A 26,179-nucleotide genomic window follows, 5' to 3' on the forward strand; every position below is an offset into this window, starting at 1 on the left:
AAGCGTAGCTCCAATTAGAACCTGTTTGGGCAAAATTTGTGGATAGCGGTTCACAGGGAGCATAATAGGGTAGCACATACAAATTGACCAATATAAAAACAGGAGAATATGGAGTGCAAACAATTTTAAATAGCAATGTTTAATTAACAAAATATTTTTTAAAACAATTTCATAAAACTTTATTTTGTGTACAGAAAAGACAGACAAATGAATAACAGCCATAGGTTATCAATAATAACAAGTAATCAGAAGCAGTATCCAAACATATACTCATAGGTAAATCCAGCCCCAAATCAACACATATTCAAAAGTTACTCAAGCCAAATGGGTATCATTAGTATTAAATTTGAGAGGGCACGTCTTACCTATATAGATAATTCAGTCTGTCATAGAAAATGTATAACACAGTCCCCGACGCACGTTTCGCATGGTTACATGTCACTTTCTCAAGGGAATTCAATTGGCCAATATGTACAGTATGTTCCTCAATTGTATAAGTATATTCTATGTAGCAGTAATGGAGTTTACAATTCATATGTTTGCATATATGTTAGTGTATACAGAATGCTACAGTATTCTTTGGAATTATGGAATTATGTTAATGACAAGAAGGATAGAAATATTAGTAATACGCAAATGATAAAAATAAATGGAAAAATGTTTCAATACATCCCAATTTATTCAGTATAGGGAGCCAAGTGCAAAAATCCCCGCACTTACCGTCTTATCTACTATCACTGAGGTTATTAATGGTTGTCTGAGGAATGTTCTAACGTACTGAATGCACTTGGGCAAATCATCAAGATCCGCTGCTGGCAGCTCCCTTTGCAAATACCGACCAATGACGTCCCAGATTTGCTGGATGGGAGATCACGCAGGCTGCTCAAAGTAGCACGAGCAACATGCGGCCTGGGGTAGTTGTGTTGAAAAACGGCTCCTGTGACACTGTCGAGAAATGGCTTTACCACTCGTTTTATATACACCTTTACATACACAATTTTTGGGCAGCAACTGTTGGTCCTGAAAATGCATGTTTAAATCCCAGTGTTTTTACAACCATATTTTGTGTGTGATTTTTTTTAATTGTGTTTTAGTATCTGGATTTTTGGTGTATTTTTTTAAAACTGTGCTTTAATTGTGATTCATAGATCATATGATTCTCAGATTCTTTTGAAAATTACCGTACATGATTTGTAATGCCAAAAAGACCAAAAAAATCTACCAAGAACAAAATTAGCACATTAACACTAGTATTTTTGGTTAGATAAAAGAAAACAAAGGAGGTTTATTGGAGAAAATGCCATAAACCACTTGGAAGAAAAGAAATGTCATCCGAGGTAGCTGTAATTTTTAAAAAAGAGGAGCAAAATAATAAAAAAAACACAAGTAAAATTAAAAAAGACAACGATAATATTGTGGCGCGTGAACTGATTTAATATTTTCCAGTTGACCTAAAAAAAGTTGGCCACATTGTTTTTTTTTAGTTTTTTTATGCCGCATAATAATCAACTATAGGGATTCACGCTTTCAGGTGGGCGTTAGAAAGCAGTCACACAGGCAATGCGGTTTCCTCCAAACATGGGCTTTCATAAAACCCCAAGGGATTCTAAACCAAAACAGCCTTTTCTGGACACAAAATCATAGCAAAAAAACAGTTAATTTAGCCAGCACATATATGCTAGTGCGAGCTCACCTGAACAGATTATAGTCCTTTCTCCCAGAGAAAACTTTATGTAGCGCTACTGCCGGCGTCCCTGCATGGTGTCACCTTTTCCCTCTATGCAGGGATGCCGGCTTACTCACCAGTGGAGTGGTACTTGTTTCCTGGTCTGTGTACACGCCGTGGTCTGTGTTCCCAGCAGCGTACCTAGTAAGCGTGTGCGTGTACTCCCCTGCTTTTAAAGGGGCAGCGTGCACACGTGGTTAAATGTCCCCAGCTGACAGCTGAAAGGCATTTAGTTAATGTTAACACCTGCTAGATGTCTCCCAACCAATAGCTTGGAGGAATCTTGTATTAAAGGAACCCTCCCCAATTGACTGAGCAACCCCTATAGTGTAGTGGTGGGTGTAACTGTATGTTGCCAGGTCCCTCTCTGCCCGTATCCTGTGTCCCTATAGTCTATTATTGAAATTTCCTGTCTAGGTTACACATTGTCCGGAAAACTGCATCCGTTGTATCTGTACCCCGTGACCGCATGGGCAGTACCTGAACCTGTCACAAGTGGCCATCCTGTCTGCACAATCTGATCTTGTCCCTAGTGACAGTCCTGTCCTGTCTTGGAATCTCTACTTGAGTTAACGTCTCTGACCTCGGGGTCAGCTGCTACTGCGGGACGCTGCCCTAGAGTGGCACCTGGCAGCTACCTGCCGCACAAGCCTGAACTCACCACTCCAGTATAACACCAAGGCAGCTGCTTAGTCACCCCTTTCCAAGGTAGGTCTGGTCCATGGCACAGTGGGTCCACAAACCACATGCGCCACGTGCGAGCGTAACACTCTATACACAGAAGAGGTACGATCCTACAAGTCTCAATATCACCTTCATCTCGAGCTCCAATAGCTTCCAGCGCAAAACAGAAGAGTTCAACTCCAGGCACAGTTCACACTGAACAGGCTGCAGCTCCCACACGGTTCTCTGCAGCTCCAACACACAGACTGCTCAGCTTTCTTAGCTGACCCATGCAGTCTCCATTCAGAGAAAGCTTTTCTCTCTCCCAGATACAGCTCACATTTTGGCTGGTCACTCACCAGCTTCAACACACGGTACTCTGCTCAACATCCAGCAAACTGACACCAGGTGAACCCATTACTTGGTTCTTAGTCAAAGCTTGCCAGGTGAACCCAATTAAGACCTGCAGTGCTAGGATTTAACCCAGTCCTACCTAGCTTTGCCACACGGAAAAAATAGAAATTATTTTTTTTTTTTTAAAAACGGCACCATTATATTAAAACATAACAACATTTATAGTTTCAGAGCACCATGCATCCGGTAATTAAAAGGTTCTAGACATTTACAGATGAGCTGAGATATTATGTGTAAAGAGTCTTTTTCTGAGCGCCCTGACCTTTAGGAGCTTACACTAAGATCTGCTCTCCCAGAGAGATCAAACTATACCGATTTTTATTCTGAGAGATCAGCGTACGCGGGTCGTAGTTGTACAGCTGGCAAGTCTATCTTGCTTTAGATTTAATAGGTTATATAGGTGTATGAGGCATCTAAAGAATAAGATGGAGACTCATTTCGTAACTACTTTTTTTCTGTTTAACCCATTACTTGCCAAATTAGCAATTTTCTTTTTTTTTTTTTTAATGAGAGATTTTTAATGATTTGGGTCCTAATGAATCAGAAACATAATTTTCAAAATTAAAATTTCAAGTATGGATTTTTCAGAAAAGGGCGTCCCAATATTCAATTAAAAATGACAATGACACGATTTCCTATTTTGAAAAACAATCATTTTACAAACACAACACAAAAAATTGGACCTAATTATAAAAATTATGAAATCTTAGTTGATAGAAGCTAAAGATTAGGCATCCCAAAAAAAAGGATGGGTTAATTGATAGAGATCCCAAATATGAGGACCACCTCCTATCTTTAACAATCTTTTATTTCTGGTATTTCCTAATTGTATTTAGACAATCCTTTCAGTCCTCGTTCCCGGCCCTGTAGGGTCTCATTTGGTCCTTCGCTTACATGTGAGAAAATCGCCTCCGATTCATCCGTAGTTTGCAGTTTGCAATACAAGCTCAGTATGGAAAAGAGCATAAATGTGTATAATTTATATCTTCTCTTGATTATTTATTAAGGAAGGGAGCAGAAAACCAAGATACAATTATTCTTTTTTAATCTTGCATCTCCCTGCATAATTAATTAGCACTGGATTTCTCCTGCATGAGTCAATCGGTTACTAATAAACCTCTCGGGATGAAGGCAAGGAAGCAGAACAATTGGCATTACTTATATTATAGGATATATTCTGCAAGTCAGTCCATTCTAGGCCATCTACCAGTCAATCCAAATTATTGCATGTCCTACGCATGTTAACACGTGGCAGATACAATGCATATTTTCCATCCATATTAGCAGGCAGAAAATCGACATCATATTACAAATAGCAGCAAATTGGTTGAAACCTAAAAAGTGACCATCGTTTTTATTTTTGCAGAAATCAATAGTACACGTGAAAATAAGAAACTTTGTAATATAGTTTAGCAGAGAAATCTGCCTCTTTCTCCCCCCTGGGCTGATCATTCGTTCTCAAAATTCTCAATTTAAGGCCGGAGTCACACTAGAGAGGAATACGGACGAGTGCTGTGCGAGAAAACATCGTATAGCACTCAGACCAATGTGAATCTATGGGGCAGCTCCCATCATCCTTTTTTTTTCCGGCCGTATTATATGTTTAAGTGTAATCACAGCATGCTGCCATTGTACTCGTATGTCGGCCAAGACTCGCCAGTGAAAGTCTATCGGTGCGAAAAAAAAAATCGCACAGCACTCGGACCATCAATGTTACTTGCGAGAAATTCGCACTGGTGTCCTTTAAAAAGCCGGCAATTCAGTGCGGTGAACAGTAAAATCACGCTAAAATACTTTATTCTGCATGTGTGTGTGTTTATTTAACCCTTTACAAACTTTAGGAATAGTAATGGATAGGTGTCTTGTTGACACCTCTCCATTACTAAGCCAGGCTTAATGTCACCTTACATTACAGAGGTGACATTAACCCCTTATTACCCCATATGCCACCTCTACAGGGCAGTGGGAAGAGAGAGGCTAAGTGCCAGTATAGGCGCATCTTACAGATGCGCCTTTTCTGGGGTGGCTGGGGGCAGATGTTTTTAGCTGGGGGGGGGGCAATAACCATGGACCCTCTCTAGGCTATTAATATCTGCCCTCAGTCACCGTCTTTCCCTCTCTGGCGCAGAAAATTGTATACACTGTGTATATAGCTATCCTATGTATTCTATCTATACTGTATGGGGCATCTGCGGCTTTTAATCTATCTTTCATATATATACAGTATATATGTGTGTGTGTTTTGAAGATTATTTGGTTTTAAAACGATGTGTACAGTTGTGTTTAAAATACGATTTTAACATGAGCTTTTACAGAGAGAGAACTGCTGTGTGTAAAACCTCATGTTAAAATCGCATTGCATACGGATGTCATACTGATGTCACACTGTTACTAGATGCGAGGAAATCACATCCTCGCATTGCAAGAGGATTACATATGGATCACTTTTCAGGGAACATTTGTCAGAATCTCGGCCACCAAAATCGGACCGATTTTTTTATACGGTAACTGTGACTCCAGCCTAAGAGTAAAATCTGTCTTCATTGAAAACAGATTTTCCCATTACTGAAATAGGAGATGACAGTTGGTGCTCATAATGTTCTATGGAGAACTGAAAGTCCTCCCCCATTCTCCATAGAATTTTAAAAGCACCAACTGTCATCTCCTATCTCAGTAATGGGTCTACAGATTTTTTCAGCTTTATCAAAGAATTGAGAGTGAACGATCAGTCCAGGAGGAGAAAGATGCAGATATAGCTGATAAGATAAATTACAAAGTTGTTGTTTTTTCATGTAAACTTTTGATTTTTGAAACAAAAATTAAAATGATGCTTTAAAGAAATCTCATGCGCATGCTGCTGAAAAAATATCTGTGCAGAAATTTACATGCAGTGTGAATATTATTCCACAGCATATCAATTTGTTGCAGATTTTCCCTATTGAGGTCAATAAAGAAACCAGCAGCCAATCAGTGTTGTGGGCGGGGTTATACAGGGCTCAGCATTCAGAGAACTGCTAGATCTGCAGCAGATCATCACCAAATAAGGATGTAGATAAGGTCAAACAAGACGAAAAGTATAATGGGTGGGAAAAGGCATCACAATCCAATACATTACATATGGCTGCACATACTAGCAACTACCATTTCAACCTGCTCCCTATAAGAGCAAATGAGAACAGGTAGAGTGGAGCTAAAAAGTAGCAAAATTGAAGTGACAGTGATCACATAAGTGCCATGAAGCTGCTCAGCATGTCATGTAATGCTTACCCATAGTAAAGAGAGATTAGATGCACCCAGCACACTACCCCGACGCGCGTTTCTCAAGCTTATATATGCAGTTTGGTATTTTAAAATCTGATGACAGATCCCTTTTAATCCTATCAAAAGATTAAAGCTCTTCTGAAAACCTGATCTGTAATGCTGAGCAGGTGCTTCCAATGACTTGTGACCCTCATCTGACAACTTTTCAGAACTTCTACATAGCCACTTCATCAAGTTCAAGGAAAATAGTCAAGAGCAAACGACTCGAGTGCCGCACAAAGAACTGATGGATATTTCTAGTTGTAATATAAAACACTGTAACATTGTGTTTATGAAATGAAAATGGACCATAATCAGTGCGGCTCCTGTAAGATGTCCCATGCAGGGCAAATAAATAGCACAGGGGACATTTGATTGATCCATTTGCTTCCCAAGCACAGCAAATGCCCTACATTTACATTGATTTCTCAATTGCTATTTCAGTGAATTAACCCAACAACTTGATTTATCAAAGCAGTCAGTGCTTGTCTAATGAATCACGTCCTCCCTCTGGACCACAGCCATTAAGTTCCTCATCCCCCAACAATAAGTGTCGGCTAAACACCAAGGTGCAACTACGTATCTGGAATCTTCAACACGACCCCTCTATGTCACCGCAGTCTCGTTATTAGCTTTATGGAGATAGGTTGTGCTGCCTGGAATATATTGTCTACTATAAATCGGGCTTCCTGTTATTAAGGCAGATTCATGTAGTGATATAGTGAAGGATCCATCATGGTTCTATCAAGTGCTTGTGTCGACAAACTGATGAGTTATCATTCAGTAAAAAAGTTCAGCACCCTGGACAGTTACCAGTTTGTGTGATCTATTGTAAGCCGAGCGGCCGCACCTCTTATAGGGTAAATGGAGCTTTAATTTTTATTTTATAGATCAATAGAACACAAGAAAATAAGGAGTATAGCTTAAAAAGGAAATCTGCTTTTCTCCTCCTGAACTGATCAATTATTCCCAAAATTCACCATAATGCCCTGCAGCTATGACATCTAGCGGGTTATCATACCTTGTACAGTGGTGGTCACTGGTCAGTACTGGGGTCATCACAGATCAGTGGTTCCCAGAGGAGGACTGTTTGTACGGAAGAGGTGTTTTCTATATCCAGAGTTATTGGGTAAGTCTCTCTCCTGTAGAGTGTAAGCTCTTATGGTCAGTAGGGTCCTCTCTCTCTCCTGTAGAGTGTAAGCTCTTATGGTCAGTGGGGTCCTCTCTCTCCTGTAGAGTGTAAGCTCTTATGGTCAGTGGGGTCCTCTCTCTCCTGTAGAGTGTAAGCTCTTATGGTTAGTGGGGTCCTCTCTCTCTCCTGTAGTGTAAGCTCTTATGATCAGTGGGGTCCTCTCTCTCTCCTGTAGAGTGTAAGCTCTTATGGTCAGTGGGGTCCTCTCTCTTCTGTAGAGTGTAAGCTCTTATGATCAGTGGGGTCCTCTCTCTCTCCTGTAGAGTGTAAGCTCTTATGGTCAGTGGGGTCCTCTCTCTTCTGTAGAGTGTAAGCTCTTATGGTCAGTAGGGTCCTCTCTCTCGTGTAGAGTGTAAGCTCTTATGATCAGTGGGGTCCTCTCTCTCCTGTAGAGTGTAAGCTCTTATGGTCAGTAGGGTTCTCTCTCTCTCCTGTAGAGTGTAAGCTCTTATGATCAGTGGGGTCCTCTCTCTCTCCTGTAGAGTGTAAGCTCTTATGGTCAGTAGGGTCCTCTCTCTCTCCTGTAGAGTGTAAGCTCTTATGGTCAGTGGGGTCCTCTCTCTCCTGTAGAGTGTAAGCTCTTATGGTCAGTGGGGTCCTCTCTCTCTCATGTAGAGTATAAGCTCGTATGGTCAGTGGGGTCCTCTCTCTCGTGTAGAGTGTAAGCTCTTATGATCAGTGGGGTCCTCTCTCTCCTGTAGAGTGTAAGCTCTTATGGTCAGTAGGGTTCTCTCTCTCCTGTAGAGTGTAAGCTCTTATGATCAGTGGGGTCCTCTCTCTCTCCTGTAGAGTGTAAGCTCTTATGGTCAGTAGGGTCCTCTCTCTCTCCTGTAGAGTGTAAGCTCTTATGGTCAGTAGGGTTCTCTCTCTCTCCTGTAGAGTGTAAGCTCTTATGGTCAGTGGGGTTCTCTCTCTCCTGTAGAATGTAAGCTCTTATGGTCAGTGGGGTCCTATCTCTCCTGTAGAATGTAGGCTCTTATGGTCAGTGGGATCCTCTCTCTCCTGTAGAATGTAAGCTCTTATGGTCAGTGGGATCCTCTCTCTCCTGTAGAATGTAAGCTCTTATGGTCAGTGGGGTCCTCTCTCTCCTGTAGAATGTAAGCTCTTATGGTCAGTGGGGTCCTCTCTCTCCTGTAGAGTGTAAGCTCTTATGGTCAGTGGGGTCCTCTCTCTCTCGTGTAGAGTGTAAGCTCTTATGGTCAGTAGGGTCCTGTCTCTCTCATGTAGAGTGTAAGCCCTTATGGTCAGTGGGGTCCTGTCTCTCCTGTAGAGTGTAAGCTCTTATGGTCAGCAGGGTCCTCTCTCTCCTGTAGAGTGTAAGCTCTTATGGTCAGTGGGATTCTCTCTCTCTCCTGTAGAGTGTAAGCTCTTATGGTCAGTGGGGTCCTCTCTTTCCTGTAGAGTGTAAGCTCTTATGGTCAGCGGGGTCCTCTCTCTCCTGTAGAATGTAAGCTCTTATGGTCAGTGGGGTCCTCTCTCGTGTAGAGTGTAAGCTCTCATGGTCAGTGGGATTCTCTCTCTCTCCTGTAGAGTGTAAGCTCTTATGGTCAGTGGGGTCCTCTCTTTCCTGTAGAGTGTAAGCTCTTATGGTCAGCGGGGTCCTCTCTCTCTCCTGTAGAGTGTAAGCTCTTATGGTCAGTAGGGTCCTCTCTCTCTTCTGTAAACTGTAAGTTTGTATGCTCAGTGAGGTTCTATCTCTCTCGTGTAGAGTGTAAGCTCTTATGGTCAGTGGGGTCCTCCCTCTTCTGTAGAGTGTAAGCTTTTATGGTCAGTGGCATCCTCTCTCTCTCCTGTAGAGTGTAAGCTCTTATGGTCAGTAGGGTCCTCCTTCTCCTGTAGAGTGTAAGCTCTTATGGTCAGTGGGGTCCTCTCTATCTCCTGTAGAGTGTAAGCTCTTATGGTCAGTAGGATCCGCGCTCTCTCCTGTACAGTGTAAGCTCTTATGGTCAGTAGGGTCCTCTCTCTACTGTAGAGTATAAGCTCTTATGGTCAGTAGGGTCCTCTCTCTACTGTAGAGTGTAAGCTCTTATGGTCAGTGGGGTCCTCCCTCTTCTGTAGAGTGTAAGCTTTTATGGTCAGTGGCATCCTCTCTCTCTCTCCTGTAGAGTGTAAGCTCTTATGGTCAGTGGGGTCCTCTCTATCTCCTGTAGAGTGTAAGCTCTTATGGTCAGTGGTGTCTTCTCTTTCTCCTGTAGAGTGTAAGCTCTTATGGTCAGTAGGATCCGCGCTCTCTCCTGTAGAGTGTAAGCTCTTATGGTCAGTAGGGTCCTCTCTCTCTTCTCTAAACTGTAAGTTTGTATGCTCAGTGGGGTTCTATCTCTCTCATGTAGAGTGTAAGCTCTTATCAGTGGGGTTCTATATCTCCTTTTCTTTTCCTCACGTGTATTTTCAGAATGAAAAGTTTACCAATATTAAGATTTACGCAAATTTATTGGCCACAAATCCAACTGTTTTGGAAAATTTGTCGAAGACGACAAATTGGGATTTCAAAAGTTCTGTTTATCTCTAATTGCCGACGTATAATTAAAGGGAGTAAATGTTATAAATAAATAAGGGATAACACTAGTAAAGAAAACACTTTCTGCACATACTGTATAATATGGAGAAGTACACTTCTGAGCCAATGGATCCTAGGCATTTGCTGTTGACATCCACTATGGACTTACACATACTGTACATCTATCAGATCTTTATACAATTACTAGTCAACATGGGGGAAACCATTGACTGATGACTTTGCCCTCTCCCCATCTGTGCCTAGAGAAATGAACATTAAAATAAGTGTCCAATGTTAAACTCCATATGTAATCTAAATTCTTGCATTTGGGGCTGTACAAGTTCTTACCATTGGGATATAGTAGGCACCAAGTGTAGCACGTGTTATTATAGCATGACTGCGTAGTGTAGGCGCTCATTCACATTGTATTGAGGCGCCCACACTATGCTATTTGCACATAAATGCTCAGCATGCTGAACGATTGATCATGGCGCGCGCCAACATTTGTTTTTGTCTATATCTTTGCAGTGGGTGCAGCTCCATTTTCCCAATATACCCCTACGTCTCTTGCATCTGCATTGAACTAATCTAATAATTACGTATGCCTTCAGTGGCGGCTTACTGCACACTGCGTTATTGTACGGTTCAATGAAAAATCAGTAGGTCGTAAACTTGTCATTTCCCCAAGTAGTGACTGAAAGATGCCGCAATATGATCATATTCTCTAGGCAAGAAATGGGAAGATTGGTATCAGAATACGCAGATAGGTATATACTGTAGGTGCTTCTCACAAAGTGAGAATATCGTCAAAAAGTTAATTTATTTTAGTTCTTCAACACAAAAAGTGAATCTCATATTCTATAGAGTCATTACAGACAGAGTGATCTATTTCACGTGTTTATTTCTGTTAATGTTGATGATTATGGCTTACAGCCAATGAAAACCCAAAAGTCATTATCTCAGTAAATTAGAATACTTTATAACACCAGCTTGAAAAATGATTTTAAAATCCAAAATGTTGGCCTACTGAAATGTATGTTCAGTAAATGCACTCAATACTTGGTCCGGGCTCTTTTTGCATCAATTACTGCATCAATGCGGCGTGGCATGGAGGCGATCAGCCTGTGGCACTGCTGAGGGGTTATGGAAGCCCAGGTTGCTTTGATGAAAGCCTTCAGCTCGTCTGCATTGTTGGATCTGGTGTCTCTCTTTCCTCTTGCAATAACCTATAGATTCTCTATGGGGTTAAGGTCAGGCGAGTTTTCAATCAAGCACAGTGATACTGTTGTTTGTAAACCAGGTATTGGTACTTTTGGCAGTGTGGACAGGTACCAGGTTCTGCTGGAGAATGACATTTCCTTCTCCAAAAAGCTTGTCGGCAGAGGGAGCATGAAGCGCTCTAAAATTCCTGGTAGACGGCTGCGCTGACTTTGGTCTTGATAAAACACAGTGGACCTACACCAGCAGATGACATGGCTCCCCAAACCATCACTGATTGTGGAGACTTCACACTAGACCTCCAGCAGCTTGGATTGTGGCCTCCACTCTTCCTCCAGACTCTGGGACCTTGATTTCCAAATGAAATGCAATATTTACTTTCATCTGAAAACAACACCTTGGACCACTGAGCAGCAGTCCAGTTCTTTTTCTCTCCTTGGTCCAGGTAAGACGCTTCTGGCTTTGCCTATTGGTCATGAGTGACCTGACACAAGGAATGCGACACTTGTAGCCCATGTCCTGGATACGTCTGTGTGTGGTGGCTCTTGAAGCAATGACTCCAGCAGCAGTCCACTCCTTGTGCATCTCCCTCCAATTTTTGAATGGTCTTTTCTTAACAAACCTTTCCAGGCTGCGGTTATCCCGGTTGCTTGTGCACCTTTTTCTACCACACTTTTTCCTTCCACTCAACTTTCCATTAATATGCTTGGATACAGCACTCTGTGAACAGCCGGCTTCTTTAACAATGATCTTTTGTGGCTTTCCCTCCTTGTGGAGTGTGTCAATGACTGCCTTCTGGACATCTGTCAAGTCAGCAGTCTTACCCATGATTGTGGAGCCTACTGAAACAGACTAAGAGACCTTTTTAAACCCTTAAGAAGCCTTTCCAGGTGTTTTTTGTTAGATTCTAATTTACTGAGATAATTACTTTTGTGTTTTCATTGGCTGTAAGCCATAATCATCAACATTAACAGAAATGAACACGTGAAATATATCACTCTGTGTGTAACGACTCTATATAATATACGAGCTTCACTTTTTCTAATGAAGAACTGAAATAAATTAACTTTTTGATGATATTCTAATTTTGCGAGAAGCACCTGCATACTGTATATATAACCTGTACAGAACGTTGGCCGTAATGATGTATAAAAGGGGCATTCACTATCATTGACTCATCCCACCCGTGCACATTTATGTGCCAACGTAAAATGAATTGTTGATTTACAAGCTAGATACGGGTGCAATTAAAATCGGTAAAGTCTGGTCATAAACTAATGAGTTTGCAGGAAGTAACAGTTCAGCACCCTGGAGAGTTATTTGGCAATTTTACGTGACAGCTTGTCTCACTGCTGAGAATTTTGTAAGAATTTAATAGAAAAAAAAAATTAAACACATTTTTTAAATTACATTTTGAATTATTTATTTTTGCTTCATTTTTTTATTTCGATTTTTTTAATTATAAAAAGCAAACAAACAAAAAAAGAACATATCTTTGATTATTTATTAGCCTGAATGGCGGACTGTTGTGAATTTGCTTTTTGCTCCCTCTAGTGGTTACTAGTTTTTTGACTCTGGTTTTTCTGTCATTCCTTTTATCCGCACCTGGGTCGTTAGTTAGGGGTGTTGCTATATAAGCTCCCTGGACCTTCAGTTCAATGCCTGGCAACGTAGTTATCAGAGCTAGTCTGCTGTGCTCTTGTCTACTGATCCTGGTTCCAGTTATTTCAGCTAAGTCTGCCTTTTGCTTTTTGCTATTTGTTTTGGTTTTGTATTTTTGTCCAGCTTGTTCCAAATCTATATCCTGATCTTTGCTGGAAGCTCTAGGGGGCTGGTGTTCTCCCCCCGGACCGTTAGACGGTTCGGGGGTTCTTGAATTTCCAGTGTGGATTTTGATAGGGTTTTTGTTGACCATATAAGTTACCTTTCTTTATTCTGCTATCAGTAAGCGGGCCTCTCTGTGCTAAACCTGGTTCATTTCTGTGTTTGTCATTTCCTCTTACCTAACCGTCATTATTTGTGGGGGGCTTCTATCCAGCTTTGGGGTCCCCTTCTCTGGAGGCAAGAAAGGTCTTTGTTTTCCTCTACTAGGGGTAGCTAGATTCTCCGGCTGGCGCGTGTCATCTAGAATCAACGTAGGAATGATCCCCGGCTACTTCTAGTGTTGGCGTTAGGAGTAGATATATGGTCAACCCAGTTACCACTGCCCTATGAGCTGGATTTTTGTATTCTGCAGACTTCCACGTTCCTCTGAGACCCTCGCCATTGGGGTCATAACAGTTTGCCAGGCCAGTATTAAATGTTTAATGCATTGCAGAAGAGGGATTATAAGAAAGAAGATTCTGAGTTTTTTTTTTTTTTCTTCTTCCCCTTTACCTCAGAGTGGCTATGCTTGCTGCAGACATGAATGTCCAGACCTTGATTACAAGTGTGGACCAGCTGGCTACTCGTGTGCAGGGCATACAAGACTATGTTATCAGAAATCCTAGGTCAGAACCTAAAATACCGATTCCTGAACTGTTTTCCGGAGACAGGTTTAAGTTTAGGAATTTCGTGAATAATTGTAAATTGTTTTTGTCCCTGAGACCCTGTTCATCTGGAGATTCTGCTCAGCAAGTAAAAATTGTTATTTCGTTCTTACGGGGCGACCCTCAGGATTGGGCTTTTTCGCTGGCGCCAGGAGATCCGGCATTGGCTGATCTTGATGCGTTTTTTCTGGCGCTCGGTTTACTTTATGAGGAACCCAATCTTGAGATTCAGGCAGAAAAGGCCTTGCTGGCTATGTCTCAGGGGCAGGACGAGGCTGAAGTGTATTGCCAAAAATTTCGGAAATGGTCCGTGCTGACACATTGGAACGAGTGTGCACTGACCGCTAATTTTAGAAATGGCCTTTCTGAAGCCATTAAGAATGTTATGGTGGGTTTTCCCATTCCCACAGGTCTGAATGATACTATGGCACTGGCTATTCAAATTGACCGGCGGTTGCGGGAGCGCAAAACCGCAAATTCCCTCATGGTGTTGTCTGAACAGACACCTAATTCGGTGCAATGTGATAGAAACACCGCAAATTCCCTCATGGTGTTGTCTGAACAGACACCTGATTTAATGCAATGTGATAGAATCCTGACTAGAAATGAGCGGAAAATTCATAGACGCCGGAATGGCTTGTGCTACTACTGTGGTGATTCTACACATGTTATCTCAGCATGCTCTAAACGTATAGCTAAGGTTGTTAGTCCTGTCACCGTTGGTAATTTGCAACCTAAATTTATTCTGTCTGTAACTTTGATTTGCTCACTGTCATCTTATCCTGTCATGGCGTTTGTAGATTCAGGTGCTGCCCTGAGTCTCATGGATCTCTCATTTGCTAAGCGCTGTGGTTTTACTCTTGATCCATTAGAAAATCCTATTCCTCTTAGGGGTATTGATGCTACACCATTGGCAGCAAATAAACCGCAGTATTGGACACAGGTTACCATGTGCATGACTCCTGAACACCGCGAGGTGATACGTTTCCTGGTTTTACATAAAATGCATGATTTGGTTGTTTTAGGGCTGCCATGGTTACAGACCCATAATCCAGTCCTGGACTGGAAGGCTATGTCAGTCTCAAGTTGGGGCTGTCGTGGTATTCATGGGGATTCCCTGCCTGTGTCTATTGCTTCTTCTACGCCTTCGGAAGTTCCGGAGTATTTGTCTGATTATCAGGATGTCTTTAGCGAGTCCAGGTCCAGTGCATTGCCTCCTCATAGGGACTGTGACTGTGCTATAGATTTGATCCCAGGCAGTAAATTTCCTAAGGGAAGACTGTTTAATCTGTCGGTACCTGAACATACCGCTATGCGTTCATATATCAAGGAGTCTCTGGAGAAAGGACATATTCGTCCGTCTTCTTCCCCTCTTGGTGCGGGATTCTTTTTTGTGGCAAAAAAGGACGGATCTTTGAGACCTTGTATTGATTATCGGCTTTTAAATAAGATCACTGTCAAATTTCAGTATCCTTTACCGCTGTTGTCTGACTTGTTTGCCCGGATTAAGGGTGCCAAGTGGTTCACCAAGATAGACCTTCGTGGTGCGTACAACCTTGTGCGCATTAAGCAAGGTGATGAATGGAAAACCGCATTCAATACGCCCGAAGGTCATTTTGAGTACTTGGTGATGCCTTTTGGGCTCTCCAATGCGCCTTCAGTTTTTCAGTCCTTTATGCATGACATTTTCCGGAAGTATCTGGATAAATTTTTGATTGTTTATCTGGATGATATTTTGGTTTTTTCTGATAATTGGGATTCGCATGTGGAGCAGGTCAGGTTGGTCTTTAAAATTTTGCGTGAAAATTCTTTGTTTGTCAAGGGCTCAAAGTGTCTCTTTGGTGTACAGAAGGTTCCCTTTTTGGGGTTCATTTTTTCCCCTTCTGCTGTGGAGATGGACCCAGTCAAGGTCCGAGCTATTCTTGATTGGACTCAGCCCTCGTCAGTTAAGAGTCTTCAGAAGTTCTTGGGCTTCGCTAACTTCTACCGTCGTTTTATCGCTAATTTTTCTAGCATTGTGAAACCTTTGACGGATATGACCAAGAAGGGCTCCGATGTAGCTAACTGGGCTCCTGCTGCCGTGGAGGCTTTCCAGGAGTTGAAACGCCGGTTTACTTCGGCGCCTGTTTTGTGCCAGCCTGACGTCTCACTTCCCTTTCAGGTTGAGGTGGATGCTTCGGAGATTGGGGCAGGGGCCGTTTTGTCGCAGAGAGGCCCTGGTTGCTCTGTTATGAAACCTTGTGCCTTTTTCTCTAGGAAGTTTTCGCCTGCCGAGCGAAATTATGATGTGGGCAATCGGGAGTTGTTGGCCATGAAATGGGCATTTGAGGAGTGGCGTCATTGGCTCGAGGGTGCTAAGCATCGTGTGGTGGTCTTGACTGATCACAAAAATCTGATGTATCTCGAGTCTGCTAAACGCCTTAATCCGAGACAGGCCCGCTGGTCATTGTTTTTCTCCCGCTTTGATTTTGTTGTCTCGTATTTACCAGGTTCAAAGAATGTGAAGGCCGATGCTCTTTCTAGGAGCTTTGTGCCTGATGCTCCTGGAGTCGCTGATCCTGTTGGTATTCTTAAAGAGGGAGTTATCTTGTCAGCTATTTCTCCGGATCTGCGACGTGTGTTGCAGAGATTTCAGGCTGATAGGCCTGAGTCTTGTCCACCTGACAGACTGTTTGTCCCGGATAAGTGGACCAGCAGAGTCATTTCCGAGGTTCATTCCTCGGTGTTGGCAGGTCACCCGGGAATTTTTGGCACCAGAGATCTGGTGGCCAGGTCCTTTTGGTGGCCTTCCTTGTCAAGGGATGTGCGGTCATTTGTGCAGTCCTGTGGGACTTGTGCTCGAGCTAAGCCTTGCTGTTCTCGTGCCAGCGGTTTGCTCTTGCCCTTGCCTGTCCCGAAGAGACCTTGGACACATATCTCCATGGATTTCATTTCTGATCTTCCGCTATCTCAGGGCATGTCCGTTATCTGGGTGATATGTGATCGCTTCTCCAAGATGGTCCATTTGGTTCCTTTGCCTAAGCTGCCTTCCTCTTCCGATCTGGTTCCTGTGTTTTTCCAGAACGTGGTTCGTTTGCACGGCATCCCTGAGAATATTGTGTCAGACAGAGGATCCCAGTTCGTTTCCAGGTTCTGGCGATCCTTTTGTAGTAGGATGGGCATTGATTTGTCGTTTTCGTCTGCTTTCCATCCTCAGACTAATGGACAGACAGAGCGAACCAATCAGACTTTGGAGGCTTATTTGAGGTGTTTTGTCTCTGCTGATCAGGACGATTGGGTGACATTCTTGCCGTTGGCTGAGTTTGCCCTTAATAATCGGGCTAGTTCCGCCACCTTGGTTTCGCCTTTTTTCTGCAACTCTGGTTTCCATCCTCGCTTTTCTTCGGGTCATGTGGAGCCTTCTGACTGTCCTGGGGTGGATTCTGTGGTGGATAGGTTGCAGCAGATCTGGAATCATGTGGTGGACAACTTGAAGTTGTCACAGGAGAAGGCTCAGCGCTTTGCCAACCGCCGCCGCGGTGTGGGTCCCCGACTACGCGTTGGGGATTTGGTATGGCTTTCTTCCCGCTTTGTTCCTATGAAGGTCTCCTCTCCCAAGTTTAAACCTCGTTTTATTGGGCCTTACAAGATATTGGAAATCCTTAATCCTGTATCTTTTCGTCTGGATCTTCCTGTGTCGTTTGCTATTCACAATGTATTTCATAGGTCCTTGTTGCGGCGGTACATTGTGCCTGTAGTTCCTTCTGCTGAGCCTCCTGCTCCGGTGTTGGTTGAGGGCGAGTTGGAGTACGTGGTGGAGAAGATCTTGGATTCTCGCCTCTCCAGGCGGAGGCTTCAGTACCTGGTCAAGTGGAAGGGCTATGGTCAGGAGGATAATTCCTGGGTGGTCGCCTCTGATGTTCATGCGGCCGATTTAGTTCGTGCCTTTCACGCCGCTCGTCCTGATCGCCCTGGTGGTCGTGGTGAGGGTTCGGTGACCCCTCACTAAGGGGGGGGTACTGTTGTGAATTTGCTTTTTGCTCCCTCTAGTGGTTACTAGTTTTTTGACTCTGGTTTTTCTGTCATTCCTTTTATCCGCACCTGGGTCGTTAGTTAGGGGTGTTGCTATATAAGCTCCCTGGACCTTCAGTTCAATGCCTGGCAACGTAGTTATCAGAGCTAGTCTGCTGTGCTCTTGTCTACTGATCCTGGTTCCAGTTATTTCAGCTAAGTCTGCCTTTTGCTTTTTGCTATTTGTTTTGGTTTTGTATTTTTGTCCAGCTTGTTCCAAATCTATATCCTGATCTTTGCTGGAAGCTCTAGGGGGCTGGTGTTCTCCCCCCGGACCGTTAGACGGTTCGGGGGTTCTTGAATTTACAGTGTGGATTTTGATAGGGTTTTTGTTGACCATATAAGTTACCTTTCTTTATTCTGCTATCAGTAAGCGGGCCTCTCTGTGCTAAACCTGGTTTATTTCTGTGTTTGTCATTTCCTCTTACCTAACCGTCATTATTTGTGGGGGGCTTCTATCCAGCTTTGGGGTCCCCTTCTCTGGAGGCAAGAAAGGTCTTTGTTTTCCTCTACTAGGGGTAGCTAGATTCTCCGGCTGGCGCGTGTCATCTAGAATCAACGTAGGAATGATCCCCGGCTACTTCTAGTGTTGGCGTTAGGAGTAGATATATGGTCAACCCAGTTACCACTGCCCTATGAGCTGGATTTTTGTATTCTGCAGACTTCCACGTTCCTCTGAGACCCTCGCCATTGGGGTCATAACAGCGGACGTCCAAATATGATCTGCTGATCGCTCCCATATCTCAGTATATCAAAGGATTATTGTCTATTAGCAATAAACAGATTTAATCTATTATTGACTTTTATATGGCCAAATAGGACTATTGCCATTATCTGGCCCTGGAGACTTTCGCCACTGGTTTCCATTGGAACCCACTGCAACCCCTAAAGCACATTGTAGGGGTCCACTAGGGTTACAGAGGGAGACTTCTCCATCTGTCTAACCACCTGATGCTGCGGTCATTACTGTAAAAAAAAAAAAGTAAAAAAAAGTGCAGATAAAGTGGAAAATCAGTCCTGGGTATAAGTCACCCCTATAGGTTCCACAAAATCAGGTTATAAGGCTATGTGTCGTACCAACACCTCCCTCAGTCTGAAAGGGTATGTGTCAGCAGGTTTTTGCTATGTGAAAGCAGCATGATGTAGGAGTAGAGACCCTGATTCCGGTGATGTGTCACTTACTGGGCTGCTTGCTGTAGTTTTGATAAAATCCCTGTTTTCTCTGCCACAGATCTCTGAATCATGAGCTCTGTATAACCCCGCCCACATCAATGATCTGTATACAGAAAGCTTCCAATCAGTGATAGGGGTGGGGTTACATAGAGCAGGACTAGTCCTCTAGTGATAATCTCCTGCTGATAAAACATTGATATTATTGGAATTACACTAAGCAGCCTGGAAAGTTATATATCACTGGAATCAGGATATATGCCTCTATATTATGCTGCTCTCACATTAAATAGAAAAACCTGATTATTTATTGATTTATTTTACTCTCTTATATAGCACCATTAATTCCACAGCACTTTACAGACATTATCATCATCACTTTCCCAAATTGGGGCTCACAATCTAAATTCCCTTTCTGTATGTCTTTGCATTGTTGGAGGAAGCTGTAGGACCTGGAGGACACCGACGCAAACACACAAATTCCTTGCAGATGTTGTCCTTGATGGGATTCTGCACCTTGGGGCACCCAGTGTTTTTTTCCTTTCCTTCTTGTGATAGGTGATGACAGTTTGTGCTCATAAAGTTCTATGGAATGAGGGAGGAAGGAGGATGAAGCAAGACATTCTGTCACAAGGTTTCCTGAAATTAAAGGTACAGTTCTCCATAGAACTTTATGAGCACCAACTGTCATCTTCTATGAACTGAGAATAAGTGGTCAGTCCAGGAGGAGAAAGAAGAAGAATTCTCTGATAACATATATTACAAATTTTCTTATTTTCACATTTACTATCAATTTATGAAATATAAAAATGAATAGACTATTACTCTAACTACTTGTATGTGTGGGCCATAGACACATTTTTTTAATAACTGAACATTGATATGTCTTGTTTGCTGAAATCCTGTTTGTTACTCACCTCTCCTGGAGCTTTTCTATTTCCTGCTCCACATTGTTTCCAAAGTCCTTTATGACCTTCCCGCTCCCCTTCACATTCATCACCTGATAAGTTGTGGTCATGTCATAATATTGATTGACGGCTTCTTTATAGCTTACCTGATTTTATTTGTATTACTTTTTATCCATAATGAATTGCTCTTGTTTCTGTTCCTTCTCTGACTTTAGATGGACTCATAAATTGTACATTTATACTGTTAGGGATCCTACCAAATATATCCTGGAAACTGTTTTTTGTGGTAAAATCCTTAAAGTGGTTGTCCAGGTTTGGCACAAAAGTCTGCAGACTTGTGAATCCTCACAGCGTGCACAGAGCGCGCTGTCTAGATTCTCCACTGTTGGGAGCAGGCGATCACATGACATCAAGTATGTAATTTGTATACTTCTGGTCACAGTCCGACTAGACATGTCTGGCCTCGGTCATTTGTATTGATAGAGGCTATGTAAGTCTAGTTGGCATGTGACTGCATGTATGCAAATCACATACTTGCAATCACATGACCACTCGCTCCTGGTGTTGGCACCGGAGAGTCCCGACAGTTCGCAGTTTGCAGGTTGTGAGGAGTCAGTCTTTAGTTACAAGTCTACAGTGACTGCAGACTTGTGATCTAAGGCCAAACAACCCTTTATCATCAAGTTGTAGGTGTAAAATATTTACCGCTTTTTCCCAATAGTTCTTCATAGGCCTCATAGTTCTTTATAAGCCCCATAGTTTGCCATAGGCCCCATAGTTCTCCATATTCCTCAAAGTTCTTCATAGGCCCAATAGTTCTCCATAGGCCCCATAGTTCTCCATAGGCCTCAAAGTTCTTCACAGGCCCCAGAGTTCTTCATAGGCCCCATAGTTCTCCATAGGCCCAATAGTTCTCCCTAGACCCCATAGTTCTTCATAGGCCCCATAGTTCTTCATAGGCCCCATAGTTCTCCATAGGCCCCATAGTTCTTCATAGGCCCCATAGTTTTCCATAGGCCCCATAGTTCTTCATAAGCCCCATAGTTCTCCATAGGCCCCATAGTTCTTCATAGGCCGCATAGTTCTCCATGGCCCCATAGTTCTTCATAGACCGCATAGTTCTTCATAGGTCGCATAGTTCTTCATAGTTCCCATAGTTCTCCATAGGCCACATAGTTCTTCACAGGCCCCATAGTTCTCCACAGTCCCCATAGTTCTCCATAGGCCCCATAGTTCTTCATAGGCCACATAGTTCTTCATAGGCCGCATAGTTCTTCATAGGCTGCATAGTTCTTCATAGGCTCTATAGTTCTTCATAGGCCCCATAGTTCTCCATGGCCCCATAGTTCTTCATAGGCCGCATAGTTCTTCATAGGTCGCATAGTTCTTCATAGTTCTCCATAGGCCACATAGTTCTCCACAGTCCCCATAGTTCTCCATGGCCCCATAGTTCTTCATAGGCCGCATAGTTCTTCATAGGTCGCATAGTTCTTCATAGTTCTTCATAGGCCCCATAGTTCTCCACAGTCCCCATAGTTCTCCATAGGCCCCATAGTTCTTCATAGGCCCCATAGTTCTTCATAGGCCACATAGTTCTTCATAGGCCGCATAGTTCTTCATAGGCTCTATAGTTCTTCTTTGGCCCCATAGTTCTTCATGGGCCCCATAGTTGTCCATAGGCCCCATAGTTCTTCATAGGCCCCATAGTTCTCCATAGGCTCCTTAGTTCTCCATAGGCCCAATAGTTCTCAATAGGCCTCATAGTTCTTCATAGGCCCCGTAGTTATTCATAGCCCCATAATTCTTCAGGTCTTGCTCAGTAAGTGTAAGAGTGAGTGAGGGTGCTCATGTCTTGTCGTAATGTGGCCAAAGTGTGCAAATTGCCTACTTACTCCGCCCTCTCCCGGAGCTGAAACCGGACAATCCTGACAGCTCGCGCTATGCGCTCTGCAAAGATTCACAAGCTATTATTATTCTACGGTCCGTGCCGTGATAAATAGTGGCTAATAAATTATGTCCTTAGTGGCTAAAATTACTTACATATTTCATTACGCATCAACTTATTTCTTGCACTTGCAGTTTGAGGAACATATTCAGGTCTTTAACGGTGAGGTGCGATGGCGAGAGCTTTAGGAAACAATACAAAATAAAATAAAATTGGATATATGAGCCACTCGGGGCTGTCTGATGGTTTTATGGGAAGTAGCAGTTATCCTGTAGAATATGTGTCCCTCTTGTCCGCGGCTCATTCATTCTTCTCCTTCTCCTGCATATAGATAATTCAGCAGAGTCTTTTCCATCCTGACTGCAGTAACGTTCCACTTCCCTCAGTGAGAAGGATAAAGCGATGTTTCGCCTTGCGACTATCTCAGCCACATTGGGAATTCGCAAACATCTCTTGTTTGACACCGGCTGCGATATATGTAGGAATGACGAGAAGAGATAGAAATGCTTTGTGGTTTTTCTGCTTATTTCTTCTACCGGTTTTATTTTTTATCTGCAAAGGTCAGTCTCTGGTTTTGGGGATTTAGACCAACAGCAAATACTTACGTGGGGAATTCTCGAATAATGGGCATTTTTTTTACATCAGTCTTGATGCACAGTCTGCTGGAATAAGATGTGTCAAATTAATTTAGAGATGTGCGCCTCCTAAAGGGAACCTGTCACCTCCGAAAAGGCAGATATAGGGTTAATCTGCAAATCAATATCGTTCCAATGCTTCTGACCGCTTTACTTAAAGTGCGGCTACCAGGAGAAAATGAACTTATTTCTTCACTGGAGCCGCTGGCTTCCAATCAGAGAGGCATCCTGGGGCGTCTACAGTCCCTTTAAAAAAGTAGTTTTCGAGTGTAGAATCTTTAAAGGCTATGCCTCATATTGGTTTGATTTTAAGTTTTGAAAAAATATTTGGGAAAGTTTTTATTTAGGTATTTATGTTTCTAATGAGTTTTGCTTGCCCTATAGGCTCAAAAATGTTATTTTCCCATTATTGTTCACCTTCTATAAAAATCCAAAATTCCATATTTTTATTAAAGGGAATCAGACATCAGGTTTTTGCTACTTCATCTGAGAGCAGCCTGATATAGGCAAAGATATCCTGAATCCAATAATGTATCACTTAGATTACTGGGTGCAGCCGTTCTCACACAATCAGAGTTTTTAGATTTAGCAAAGCAGCAGAGCTGAGGAAGCTAGCCCCGCCCACACCAGGCTCTCTGTGTGTAACGTTCATAGACAGTGAGATGCTTATCACCTAACGGGGCGGAGCCGGACTACCAGGCATGGCCTACGGGGTCCTTACAATGAGAAGCTCCTTGTGATAAATTAATCATTGCAGGGAAACAAAATCACAGAGCTTGATAAGGGAGGCACCTCTCAAATCTGTGTTTTACCCCCTACGGCATGTTGTCTTCAGATTACATAGAAAAAACCTGCTGACAGATTCCCTTTAAAGAGATATTAGCAATCAAAGCATTAACTTTTGTTAAGTCTAAGTGGATATTATTAGGTACTGTTCACTGGGGGCTTTTCTATCTGATCCAATGCCCACTTGGACTTAACAAAGTTACTTATTAGATGCCATATACTTTGATTTCTAATTGTTCCGCAATGGAGCAGCAAAACATGCAGGGATCGCCCATGTATATCAGGCAATGGCCTCATGTTTTGTGGCTGCCTAATATCCGCAAATTTAGTGTTAAAAAAAGTTTTAATTCTTCAGCCTCAAAAAAAAAAATCACTTTAGAGGAAACTATTAAAAGTAGTTTGTTGGCCACACTGGGGACTTGGCACCTCTTGTTTGGTTTTCTTAGCTTTAATTATGCAGAAAATGATCTTTAATCCTTGGGCAAATGTGGGTCCTTGACATGGCCCACAATCAGTGCCCCGTTACGCCACTTTGTTGATTGACACATCCACCATATCTCTCCTGTCTGTTGCGGCCGCATGACTGGACTTGCTTAGACTGAAATATCCCTTTAATGGGGACAATCCATGCCCAGTATGTTGGTTCTTTATAAGCAACAGGCATAAATGATAATAATAATTGAACACTGATTATTGTCTGACTTCACAAGGTGGCTGACATTAATTAGTATTAAAACGCACGGTCGGAGTTGTTCATTATGCCGTCCGCGGACCTTTCCAGGATGACCACCTGGGTCCTTTTAAGATACAACCACTCTTGAGTAGCTTTGTAAAGTCTTCGCCCTAGTACATACATATTTGCATTTTCTAACCACTACTTCTTAATAATGAGCATGGCATTGTTTAATAGCATTATGTATGATACTTTGGTGCTTCGTCTGGGTTATTGTGCGCCATTCCCACTGAATACTAAATAGATGGGGAATCCAATTATCATATCAACTTGTAGATGGAAGTCTTGCTTTTTCACTTCACTGTTTGCTCTTATGCACTCGAAATTACATTTATTGTACTAAGGAATACATTTACCGAATGCAAAAATGTTCTCCCATTAATTAGTGCACTTAAAGGGAATCTTTCATTAATATCAGCCCTCCTAAACCATCTATATGGGCATGTAGGTCATAGTCAGTTGAATAAAATGACACCTTGAAATCTGCAATCCGATGTCTTATTCTTAATATGTTAATGAGCTGTTAAGATCTTTGGGCCGGACATAGATCTCCATGAGTATCTGCCTCCAGAGATTATAAGGCTCTGCAATTACACAACTTAAGACATTAGTTTAATATTCCCAGATAGACGGCATTGTGGAAAGGTTCAATAAAACCTTAAAGAGTATTTTTAGGAAGGTCATAGAAGAGGACAGTTGAGACTAGGACTGTCTCCCCCATATCTGTTGTTTTCTATCCGAGAGGTTCTACAAGACTCCACCAGATTCTCTACATTTGAATTTCTCTATGGCCGACATCTGCGGGGTCTCCTTGATATAGGGAAGGAAACCATAGTCACACCCCACCAGAGCATGCCACACATAAGCAGAAGCGGATTGTGAAGGTAATGCCCATTGTAAAGGGGCATCTCCTCTAGGCACAAGAGACTCAAGCTAGGGTCTGCAACTGGTGAGCCTGGGTGAGGCATTTCAGCCCTGGGCACTGAGTCCTCATGCATATTGCCATGGTGGATAGTACTTTTTTGGCCAAATAGCAAAGCCCCTATGAGGTGGTAGAGAAGCTTGGTGGAGTGAACTATAAGGTTCACCAACTAGGAAGACGTAAACTGTAGCATGTCTACCACATCAATCATATCAAGCTACGTCGAGACAGGAGGTCCGTTGAAACTCCATGTTTGCTGGTCAAACCAGAAGCAGATATTGACGGTATAACAGTAGCGGAGATGCTGTTGAATGCCCAAAAACAGAAGTATTGGGAATTGCTGCAACAGAACAGTGACCTGTTTTCAGATTTGCCTGGATTTACAAATGTCATAGAACACCATGGAACCCCATGTGCGCGTGAACTTGAAACTCTATCGAATTCCCGAGATCCAGTGAGAGCTGATCTCCAAGGAGGTAATGTGTATGCTGGATCTCTGACTTATTGAGGAATCCAAGAGCAGGTGGCGAATAGAGATTCTGTAAAGATTATCAGAAGCTGTACAAAGTCTCCAAGTTTGACACATATCCGATGCCGCATGTCAATAAGCTGATCGAGAGACTTCGTCTGGCAAGGTACATACTGTAACTACTTTGGATCTAACGAAGAGATATTGGCAGATTTCCATGTCCTAAGAATGCAAGTAGAAGACAATTTTCTCTATGCCTGACTGATGGTCCCAATATGTCCAAATGCTGTTCGGACTGCAAGGGGCTCCAGTCACCTTCCAGAGGGCCATGGAATGGATCGTCGCACCACATAAGAGTTACACCGCAGTATACCTGGACGATATCGTAATCTTTAGCCCGGATTATGGAAGTCATCTGGGAAAGGTCTAGGCGGTGTTTGATGCTCTCAGAGAAGCGGGATTTTCTGTAAATCCAACAAAAATGTGCCATGAAGAAAGAAGAAGACAAATACCTAGGATACGTAGAAGGTAGAGGTGAGATCAAACCCCAAATCAGTAAAGAGGATGCAATCCAGAACTGGCCAAGACCCCTCTCCAGGAAGCAAGTTATGGCCTTTCTGAGAATCATGTAGTTTTTCATGTTGTCTAAAGTTGTGTGTTAATTAAGAGAAATCTGAGGGACCGTTCTTTACCTTTGAGGCCGAAAAGGCCTGAAGCGGCTGAGTTCAATTTTGCTGCTGGTTATTGTTTTGCTTTTGTTTCTCCTTTTGCACTTTTTTCTGCTGGAAGTGCAAGAGTTGGTGCCACTCTGGGGGTCTGATACCCGCAACAACAGAAACTGTGTGTTTCCTGGACTGTGTTAAAAAAAAAGGAAAAATTATTGCTGTGTTGGCCTATAGGCCCTTGTTGATAAAAATGGACATGGACACTTTGCTTCTGGGGTCCTTACCAAGAATGAACGGTGCTGCTGAAAGTTATAAAGTTGAACAAAATATATTTATGTGCTGGACTGTTTCACTTGCT

This window comes from Ranitomeya variabilis, chromosome 7, assembly GCF_051348905.1.
Source record: "Ranitomeya variabilis isolate aRanVar5 chromosome 7, aRanVar5.hap1, whole genome shotgun sequence".
NCBI lineage: Eukaryota > Metazoa > Chordata > Amphibia > Anura > Dendrobatidae > Ranitomeya > Ranitomeya variabilis.